This window comes from Girardinichthys multiradiatus, chromosome 20 (genome assembly GCF_021462225.1).
Source record: "Girardinichthys multiradiatus isolate DD_20200921_A chromosome 20, DD_fGirMul_XY1, whole genome shotgun sequence".
Lineage (NCBI taxonomy): Eukaryota > Metazoa > Chordata > Actinopteri > Cyprinodontiformes > Goodeidae > Girardinichthys > Girardinichthys multiradiatus.
The window spans coordinates 6,746,483-6,757,659 of NC_061812.1; the positions used below are offsets into that span (position 1 = coordinate 6,746,483).

General features: G+C 39.0%; 1 long non-coding RNA gene across 1 annotated transcript; it reads left to right on the top strand.

Annotated features, from left to right (window-relative positions):
* The first annotated feature begins 9,374 nt into the window (after nt 1–9,374).
* On the top strand, nt 9,375–10,658 carry LOC124856090. Its single transcript, XR_007035251.1, has 3 exons — nt 9,375–9,876; nt 9,999–10,066; nt 10,155–10,658. It is a non-coding gene; the product is annotated as an uncharacterized LOC124856090 (long non-coding RNA).
* The last annotated feature ends 519 nt before the right edge of the window (nt 10,659–11,177 follow it).

Sequence of the window (11,177 nt, forward strand, 5' to 3'; positions counted from 1 at the left end):
TGTGTGTAGTTTCAGAATTAAAAAAGGATGGAAACTTAGGTTTGAACACCTGTAAATACCATCATAAAGATACTAATCCATTTAAAAGTTCTGACATTTGTTTGTCTTTTTAAATGAACTATCTTTCCTATCATTTTACTTATCTTTCTTTTTACTTTGAAAATAGACTCTTACCAGCGCTGTCTGTCCGTGAGTATCATATTATGCCATATAATTGTGACTCATACGACTGCCTTATAATTTAACACCCACTGAAACTAGATCATGTAGCATTGCATGTTGCCAAGCTGGAACAGCCCTGTGTTCCACTGCCTTTTAAAATCCACCAAAAATTCTGTGACAGTAAAGAAGAGCTCAGCACTTTAAACAGCTCTTATCCATGGTTTATACACAGTCATTTTTACAAGGTCCCACTGGGCAGGAAAAAACAAGATAACTTTACAACTATTTACCTCCAGTTGAGTAAAAGTCACATATTAGACTCCTTTGGGTAATTTCAAAACATGAAAAACATCCAATAAAAGCAATTATAGAAGTTGCTGTACGATGTGTAAAACACTTAGTAAAACACCATGGACCTCAACCCTACCAAAAACAGAGTGCACCATATTGCTCAACATGAGCTCCTGACCCCAGTAATGCTCTCTCAAAGGAATAGGTGCAAATCCCTCTGAGCAGCTTATTATGGTTCCCACTATTTTACTGTTTCTAAGGAAAACAGTGATAATCATAATCATCACAAAAAAGGCTTATTTGTACTTAGAAATTTCAAAACAAAGGTGTGCTGTAGATATAACTTATCACAGTCACTCTTGCAACACTACAAAATATGCAAGTCCAAACCTGGAATAAACATTGTGGCATCTTTCTGCAAATGCTTTTGTGGATTGTTCACATTAGAAATAGAAATTCTGATATATTTAAGAGAATCATATGCTTTCAGACAGTCTCTACTATTTTTCCACTTAGAAAGGCTTCCTAAAAGGGCCAGGCTCTTGTTGCTGAGGCAGAATAATTAGGGCAGAACCTTCTGAGGGAGACCATTAATCTTAATCTTTATGACCAACAACAGAGTAGCCTTTCATCCAAAACCTGAAAGGGTCAACATAATGCTATCAGTCTCCTAGTGCTGCACACGAGGAATTAAAAGCAGCTTATTTCTCTGTTGGAAGTTCCTGTTTTTTTTAAGCTGATGCAGGTACCTGAACAACAGGTGAGCTGAAAAAAGTGTATGTTTTTTTTTTTAATTATTGTTTGTGCAGCTAATCCTGTACAAAACAACATTCATTTTTAGAGATTCTTGCCTATATATGCATACATTCCTAATTCAAGGTTTATCAGTTGATGTGACAAATTGTTTTTTGAATAATACATACCAGAATATAAAAACAAATATTCTTTTAGGGATTCCTTTTTCAAGTTTAAATTGAGTAATAACTGTGCACATACATTAAGATATGGTACATACCACAGTTTTAGGATCACTGTTTGATACAAGTATGGTCCAATTGGCAAAAGAAACAAATGTCATATTCTAAGTGTACTTTTTTTATTTATTTTGAACAAAAGTATCAGAATAATTAAGAATTAAAAAAAACCTCTTTGGGGAGGATGCTCTAATGTAACAATAAGACATCAATTGTCATCTGTTGTGATTAAGCAGGACCAAATGCCCAGGGGAGAATAGCAGTCTTATGATTAAAATGATTTATTCTATTAAAGGTAGAAAGCGTACAGAACATTAAGTCCTTCAACTCATGACAGAACGTGTCTGCTTAACTTATTACAATAAATGATGTCTTACAGTGTGACATTAAAAAATGACTACAATGTTAACCACTTAACATTTACCTACTGTTGGGCTCTTTGAGCAACAGGTTGAATGTCCTTCAGATGCATCAGCACCAGTCCCTCTTAGGATTTAATGAACACAGGCTTCAGGGCAATAGGTTAATCCTGTGTTGGTGCATTTCTGTGAAACCAGGATGATGGTGGACTGCTGGAAGCACGAGGGAATCTCACACAGCTCAAGTGACTAGTTGAAGATGCGTGTTAAGCTGGGGGCCAGTTGGTCAGTGCAAGATTTTTTTGGCAAAATTGGGAAATCCCATCAGGTCCTGCAGCTTATCTGGTCTTCTGACACTGAGAGAGTCTATTTGCATATTCCTCAGTGATCTTTAGTGCAGGCATGGGTTCAGAGGGGAGAGGGGAGGGGATTGGCAGGGGGTGTAGGTGGTCTTTTTGTGTGGAAGTGGGGTGTGGGTGAATGGGTTGGAGGTCTAAATGGCTATTTTTCATACCAGCAGAAGTAGCTTTTGAGGTTGTCAGTCAGTGGGGGGGGGGCATCACAGCATGGATGGACGGGCTCCTGTAGGTTTTCCATTTACCTTGGAACTCGAAACTTGGAAGTCAGAGTAATGCCATCTCCGACCTGATTGTATTCCAGTTTCCCACCTGTTTGAAAGTACATGAATGCTCGTATACTTCAATGGTCGTGTGTTCGCCACTATGGCTACTGTTACAAGAACAATGACAATAATATTGTCCTAGGTGGTATTTTGTGCATAAAAACAGTGATGAAACATCTCATATTATAAACACTGGGAGTAGTATGTGTTTGACTGACTAAATGTTACATAAATAATGAAGAACTTAAAAAACAGTCAAAGTAAATAAATTTTACTCACTGTTAAAGCAAAGAGCATCCATCTTGAATCCAGAAATCAAGTATTGTCATGTTGCTCTGACTTTCCGATGTTTGGTGTCTTTATGGTTTATATTTCCTACTCGGGGATCAGCAATTCCAATTTTCGACAACTGGAATGTAGCATTACTGATGTCATTCATGCTCCTCCAAACTGCAGCAGGGTTGTTAGCTGAGAAGCAGTTTTTTATAGCTTCTTGCTGTACCTTGTCTTAGCTGCCCTGATCTCCTTGGTCAGTTTGTTTCTTGCCTGCTTATACAGGGCCCTGCTGTAAGCCTCTGCCTTAGTCTGACAGAGCTTCCTCGGATATTAAGTGAACCATTGTTTGTTGTTGTGTGTGCAAAAGGTCTTGGTCTGTACACACATGTGCTCAAATGAACTGATGTCTTATGTCACAGTTTCAGCAAGTTAATTCAGGTCATTGGCTGAAGCTTCAAAAACACTCCAATCTATGCAGTCAAAGCAGGCTTGTAAGATCTACTTTCCATCCACCATGTCCTAACAGTCTAAACCACAGACTTAGAAGTTTTAAATTTAAATTAGAGTGAAATGAAGCAGATTGTGATCAGAAAGTCCCAAAGTGGCCCTGGTGACAGTGCGATATGCATCTTTTAAAGCTGTGTAACAGTGGTCCACTGTGTTTTTATCCCTGGTTGGACACTTAATATAGTGTCTGTATTTTGGACGTTTATTAGAGAGGTTTGCGCTGTCAATATTCTCAAGAAAAGTATGAGAGTCTGGATGTTTTTTTTTCTCCGCGTCTGTTGTCAGCTCATGCAAGCTGTTTTTCGGCTTCTGATATGCAAGGTGGTGGAATGTAAACACGAGCCAAAGCAAACAAGTAGAACTCCCTTGGTGAATAAAAAAGGTTACAAAACAAAAACTCCAGAGTAGGGCTGCATGTCTTTTGTAAAACTATGACATTGCTACACCAACCCTTGTTTAAATAAAAGCAGATTTCACCTCATCTCTTTTTCACTAAGAGTTCCACGCTACGGTCCACTCAAAACAGCTGGAAGCCTCACCTCAGAAGTGTGCTGTCCAGGATGTGTTACCCAGCCTTTTGTGAAGCAGAAGCGAGCAGATCTGGGAAATTCAGAGTTTCTTGTGCCAGATTGTTTGCTCACTAAGCGTAGTTATCAAGCCTACCTTCTCTGCATACTTGGTTCTCTCAGTTCTGACTTTAGTCCAAGACATTTTCGTACTCTTTCGCCTTCGGATTAGCGGTTTTACTTCTTTTTTCCTCTACTTCTTCTACTCAAATGCCCTGCTCTTCTGTTACCTCCTCTCTTCCTGCTTTTGATACGCTAGCCTGGCATGCATTCACACTGCAAATGAACCGCTCCAGGGTCCATATGAACCATGCCGAGACCGTCAGTGGTAACCATGCCAGAGTATAGTTGTCTGGTCCATTTCAGGGTCCAGGATAGGTTCACACTGCTGTGATTTGGTGTGAAAATGCTGTAACTCATGCTTAAATACTTACTCATTCAATCATTGGAGAAAACCTCTCAACTTCCCTTCTGTGGATCTCCTCATAGCTCCTCTGGCAGATCTCCTGATATCAGGTGCTTGGATGCCTCAACCACTTACCTGACGCTCAGTTATCTATCCATCCTTCAACATTTTTAGCTTAACCAAACTGCATTCCTGGAAGAAAGGCAACAGAGAGACCTTCTGTCTACCACCACCTGCCAAACTCAGATTCTGTGGATGTGCTCACCCCTCCTGGTCTCGTTATTTAAAAAAATAAATCAAGGTAAACAATGGGGAACAATGTGTGTATGGTTAAAAACAGCCATCCAGTGTATGTAAGACCTGCCAGACTATTTTATTTTTCACTTCGGTTGTGTTTGATCACAGTCTCACTCCTGTTTTAAAATGCCTTCTATTTTTGCCTTTTAGGCTTTTTTTTCTAAGTCAACGGCATTTCTTTCTTGCAACAGTAGACACTTTGAGGACAATCAAACCAGATCTAAATTAAATTCAAAATCATGTCCACCTATTCCTTGGAGCAAAGCTTTGTTACATGTAGAATGCAACCAGTACTTGCTGGAAATCTGAAGAAACGACCAGTCGATGTAATGTCCCTGATGTCTTATATTTTCTGCAATTATTGGTGAATGCCTTTACTGTGCCATGGTGTATAAAATGACTGTAAAATCTTTTTGAACCCTTCTCATTACTGATACTTTTGTACAATTATGTTATTTTGATGTTCTGTAGCCTCTCTGCAAACTAAGACTTTATAATCTTAGATAGACCAACCTAGATGGGACATTTTCTAGATGCCCAAATCACTGTTTAAGGTTTAGGCATAAAAACATCATGTGTTGCCATGTGACAGGATTAATTGCAAACATAAAGGAAAACTGGTACATACGGTTTAAATTCTGTACTGATTTTTTTTTTTTCAAATACATATGTATTATCTTCAAGAGCTTTTGTTTTTCATTTTTATTATTGAGGCTAGGCTGCTATAGGCCAGCAAGAAGAGATGAGTAAACATTTCTGACTCCAATTGTCTTTAATAAAGATATTTGAGTATTTTAAAACGTGCCCCAGTAGAAAAATTACACATTGACAAATAAGTACATGCATCTCAAGAAAAAAGAAAGAATGGGTGATTGATATTTTAAAATAAAATTGTATTGTAAAATTGTCCTCAAAAACAATGAATCATTCAGCAGCTCGTTTCACCGTTAATGCTGTTTGGCACTTTAAGTACTAAAACTGTGAGAATCAGCGAATGGCATCAAGCTACCTATATGTCCAAAAATTAGTGTGGACAATGCTAAAGGGGTAATTGCTGCTCAGATATAATTATAGAGGAATTAAGTAAACAGTTGTTTGTCTAGAGAGTTACATTGCACTATAAAAACCCTTCCACCTGCCAAAAGTGTGTGTTAAAACACCTGCAGTTTAAGTAGCAGTTGAGGACTTCTGGTTGATATAAGAGATAAAAGAATGAATGCTAAAGCTGACCACACCTAAAACTAAAGGCTAGATGGAAAGGAAATAGAGGGTAATTCTGATTATATTTTGCTGGAGTTCACTTTCCAAGTGAGTTGGACAGGCCAGAACCCTCCCTAGTATTGAAAAACAAGGTTAATTAGAGGTGAAAGGCAGGGAACAGAATGTGAGGATTCCACATGTAGAGGCCATGGAAAAAGAAGCTTTGTAGGCAAGGAATTGGAGTGGTGAAACATTATGAAGGCTTCCATGGAAAGCCCAGTAAGTACTAAGTGTATGATGAGAGACTACATTGAGAGAGTGTTTGTGGATGAAATGTTTAAGAAAGGAGAGTGTTGGTTAAACCAAAAGGAGGTACAAGAGTCAGAAAAGGGCTTAGGGTGAAGCATGGGGAGTAGAGGTAGAGCATGTGACCCATATATGGAACCCACAGTCCTCAACAGAGCTGTCCCAGGTTCAAGTCCTGACCCCAGGGATGTATGTTGCAAGTTTTTCCCTTCTCTTCACCCCACTTCCTGTCTGCCTACTTTGAAAAATAACAAAAATAAAGGCCACTAGCACCACAAAAATAGTAAAAAGAAAAAAAATAAATAAAGGGGACTGTGGCTGGCACCAAACATCAACTTTAAACAAAGCTAGCTAAATTTTTTTGAAAGATTTGGCCTTTTATTGTAACAAATATTTATATAATATTTAACCCTCTAAGAGACACATTTGAAAAAAATAACATTTTTCAGAAGAGTTTGAAATGGGAGGGAGGGGCAGAGCATTGTGAGCGGATGAACATTGCCTGGTGTGTAAGACGACTGAGGCTGAGAGGATAAAAAGGAGAGCAGAGCAAGTGACAGCAGATAGAGAAGGTAATAGAGCTAAGGCACATAAAATGTCAAAACAGTTTTTGATTTTGGCTGAATTACTTAATAGGAATTAATATTGGATTAATTAATTGGATTAATTAATATTGGAATTACTTGATTGGACCCCTGCTTGTAAATGTTGACCTAATGAGAGTTTTAATGAGAGTTGGATGCTCTCACTTGGCTTTAGTTGATGTGAAAAATCATGTAGTCTGTGATCCAGCAGCAGGCGCAGTTGTTAGGTGTATGATCCCCAGTTTTTCAATCGTGAAACAAAATCCAGTCTGTCTGTGTGAACACATAGTCTGTTCAAAATCTGTGATGACTATTAAAGTCATGTAGTGTCTGCCCCACCTTTAGAGAGTGAAGGATAAGTGCAAGTTGCGCTACTTGAATATAATCAAGCATAGATGAGTATAGTTCTGATGGCATGTTTACTTGTGTTTTCGGCTGATATATATCCTTTCCTACATACTCCAGAACGGCAGGTGACATTATACACCTCATGCTGGTAGTTTGAGGTGGATAAGTCTTCATTCTCAGTTCTAGCGCCATCCCTACAGGTGTGCCCCAAGGTTAAGTCTTTGGGCACCTCCTCCTCAGTATTTACCTTCTTCCTCTTGGTCACATCTTTCGTATATTTGGTATCCATTTTAATTGTTATGTAGATGACACCCAGCTGTACTTGTTTACCAAACCTAACTCCACGCTCCCACCCTCCAACCTCACCAATTATCTCAGTGAGCTCAAGTACTGTTTTTCTAACACTTTTCTCCAATTAAACAGTGAAAAAACAGAACTCATCCTTGTTGGCACTAAAAAAAACTCTTTCCAAATCTGATTGTCTCCTCAATAAATCCCTTTACAAGCATCAGATGGTTCAGAACTCGGCCACCTGTGTCATCACCCAAACCCCTTCCTACAATCACATCACTATCATAGTTTACTGGCTCCCGATTAAATATCACTCAAATATCATCTTTAAAAATTCTTCTACTCACTTTTAAATCTATTCACAATCTCGCCCCTTCATATTTATCTGACCTACCTGTCTCCATCCCCACTGCCCCCTTAGATCAGCCTCCTCTTTTCTCCTCTGTCCCATCTGCTCGCCTTACCACCATGGGCTGCAGGGCCTTCAGTCGCTCTGCTCCACAAATCTGCAATTCGCTGCCCTCTGACCTGTGAAATATCACCTCCCTCTCACTGTTTAAAACTGGTCTGAAAACCGATCTCTTCAGATTGGCCTATCGTTCTTAACTTACCCTGGTGTACATTTTTCATAAGCTCTAATTTACTGTACTTCTATCTTAATGTTTGATTTTAGTGTATGTCTGGCTTTAGCTGTAAATCGTCCTTGAGTGTCCTGAAAGGCTCCTAGTAAAATGTATCATTATTATTATTATCATTAATTATCTGTTAAAATAATTTCTAGTCATTTTTGGCTTTTCCTTCTACCATTCATCAGGAGTTGATGCTGACAAATGTGTACTACAGATGGCATGATGGAAAATTCGATTCTTTTTACTGACTCGAGGTAAGTCACTTCCCAAACTGAGTCGGATTTTTGAGTCATTTGAGTCACTGAGTCAGTAACCCTGAGTGTTGCTAAATCACTAAATCACAGAACTTCTTGAACAGTTTTTGTTCAGTCTACTTCAGTCTGTTGTTCTTCTGTTCTGTTATGCTTCTGAGCTAATGATTCACAGAATGATTGGTTCTTCATTTCTGTTAGTGCTGTTATGCTTCTGAGCTAATGACTCACAAAATCTGTGGTTCTTCAGTTCTGTTTGTCGTGCTATGCTACTGAGCGAAACGGTGGGTTAAGTTGCTTTTACTATAGGATGAATACCGTAGCTAAGTTGACATATCAATATAAATACAGTTGCAATAGCAGTTGCACAGTTGCATATGGTGTAAGTTCTCTTCTTTGTAGTTGGCTAGCTGGCAATAGTAGAGAAAAATCAAGGAATGAGTTAATAAAGACAATAACTCATTAATGACTGAGTCCTTAAGGAGACTCATGAGTTTTGAATGATGCGTTAAGAACTTGCACATACATGTCACCTAATCAATATAATAACATTCACTACATGCAATGAAGTTTCTTAGCACTTTTTCTTAATTAAGGAATTTCTTCTTTTTTGTGGCAATGGTGGCCTTTTTATTTTTTGTTATTTGGAAGTAGGGAGACAGGAAGTGGGGTGAAGAAAGAGGATGGCTGCATCAAGGACTGAAGCCTCTGTATATGGGTTGTGCGTGGTACTGCTTCGCCATGCCACTCCACTCCAGTCCACTCCAGTCCACTCCAGTCAACTCCAGTCCACACCACGCTTAAAGAATTTCTTCTTGTGTGGTGACTTCTTCCTCTCATATTCTCATCAAGCTTCCAGTTTCCCCTACAATGTTTTCAGCACTTTGTTGATCTGTCAATAGTTCTTAGATCAGTTGCAAAATTATTCAAAATAAGCAGGCACACATATGTCATATAAAAGTATCCAACAAAAATTCCAGAGCTGTCCGTGCATTTCTTTTCTATTTTTTTTTAATGTTTTTCACAATTTAATGATTCAAAATGACTTCATGTAGTTATATAAAATAAATTAACAATTACTACTTTACATACAATTACAACACGTTCTAGATTTAACAAAGATCTTACACTGACAATACTATAATAATGTCCTTAGTTTATTTGGTCTTTAAAGTAAATGATTTAGCTGCATGGTTTGGAACTGTTTAAAAATGTTGATAATGCATCTTTGCAGCAAAGCAAAATATGAATTCTATGCATCCTTCATACCAAAACTTTTAACTTCAGAACTTCACCTAATTATTTCTATTACAAAATGTATGGTGAAGTGTATTTTAATGCTCTATCTTTGTGAAGCACTTTCAGATTTTTTTTAAAGATTTTGTAGCATTAGTGGTCTTTATGCAGAGTAATCTTGCAGAAAACAGAGAGAGATGTGTAGGAAATCTCCCAAGATAGCTGAGTGAAGCTAACACCCCACCTACATGAATAATTCCGGTAAATAGACAGAATGGTTGGTGCTTCGTTTGTGCAGGTTTGTGCTGTTAAAACTGTTGTTTGTGCTGCTTTTGTTTCTGTGATATTATGAATTATAATTTCGGCCAATGACGTCACTGTCATAATGAGTTTAAGGCAGGACTCAAATGCAGGATTGAGTGGAGTTGAAGAAAGGTTTTTAACGGCAAAAATAAACTTACAGTTGACCAAGGCACAGGAACTCAGGCGGGTGAACAACATAAACAGGATGAACGCAGGAGCAAGAAAATCCGGGCAACAGACATTGAAGAACTCATGGCAAAGACATAGGGTACGTAATGGGAGGAACCAGCGAATGCCAATGAAAATCTGTGAGCTTTTAAATAGAGGGAAGTGCAAAGGGAAGGAGCCATTTGGAGTACATTTCCTTGACAATGTTTTGTACACATGCAGCTGAGTATGACTCCAGTGGTGACAGAAAAACTTGTCCAGTCCAATATCTGCAATGCTTCCACTGTGAGGTGTGCTATATTTTAGTACTTGCAAAGATACGATGGGATCTTTGTCCCCTAATTCTAAATCGTTTCTCTCTTGCTTGACTTTCCACAGTGTGACAAAATCAGTTAGGTGGCTTGGCTCGGAATCTCCAACATCCATCAGATCTACTGCCTTTGCTGACCTCCATACAGCTGGTTCCATGGTGCCATCACACAGCCCTTATGCAGGTTTCCAGGCAGTAACCACTTGGAATGGCCGGTGGCCATGGAGATATCTGTGTTTTCTGTTAGAATTTTCTTAAAGTTACCTGTGTCTCTTTACTTCACTTTCTCTTCTGCTCTCGGTGGGGTCAAATGCTTTTTCACTCTCTCTTTGATCCACCCCCATTTTTTGCCCTGCTTCAGCTTTTTGTCTATGTTTTTCTTAGAACCTCTGTTCGCATATTCTCCTAATTTGTTCATTATGGATTTGGTCAGCTGGTCTCTCAACTCAATCGATCAAATCTTCCCGACGGTAAGACAGGGTAAAGGGGAACCCTCTTGTCCAGACGGGACGTTCTTCTCCGGATACGCAATGGATTCCTGGCAGCAGTGGAATATTATGTGCCTGACAACAATGTCAGTCGAGGACGTGGAAGATTTGCACATAATTGGATTTCTGATAACAGGATTTCTGATTTTTGGAGTTGGCGGCTACCTGGCTTATCGAAAGATTTGTAAAACATCGGCAGCTGTTCAAAGCACTCCAAAGCTGCCTAGGATGTTTGAAGGGATCTTTAGAGCTCTCAGCACTCAGACTGATATGTTAAGAGAGCAGAATTGCAAGCTGGATGCGATCCTTGAACAGAATCGCAGGCTGGCTGCGTTTCCCGGACTCAAAGGTGATATGATTTAATCTTGGAGAAAGTTGTTAGCTTAGGATTTACTGAAAGTACCAGAAATTTGGCTATTTGGATTTGAAATTGAGAATGCCAGTAAGACTTTGAAGGCAGGCGGAAAATCACAGCCAGCCTGAACCAAAATATGTATTGTTTGTCTAATTCAGACGCCCCCATATGGCCTTCACAGGCTTCTTATCAAAACATTTCTCCTGGATGTTCTGTAAATACGACGCTCTGCCCCAGCAACCCCCCTC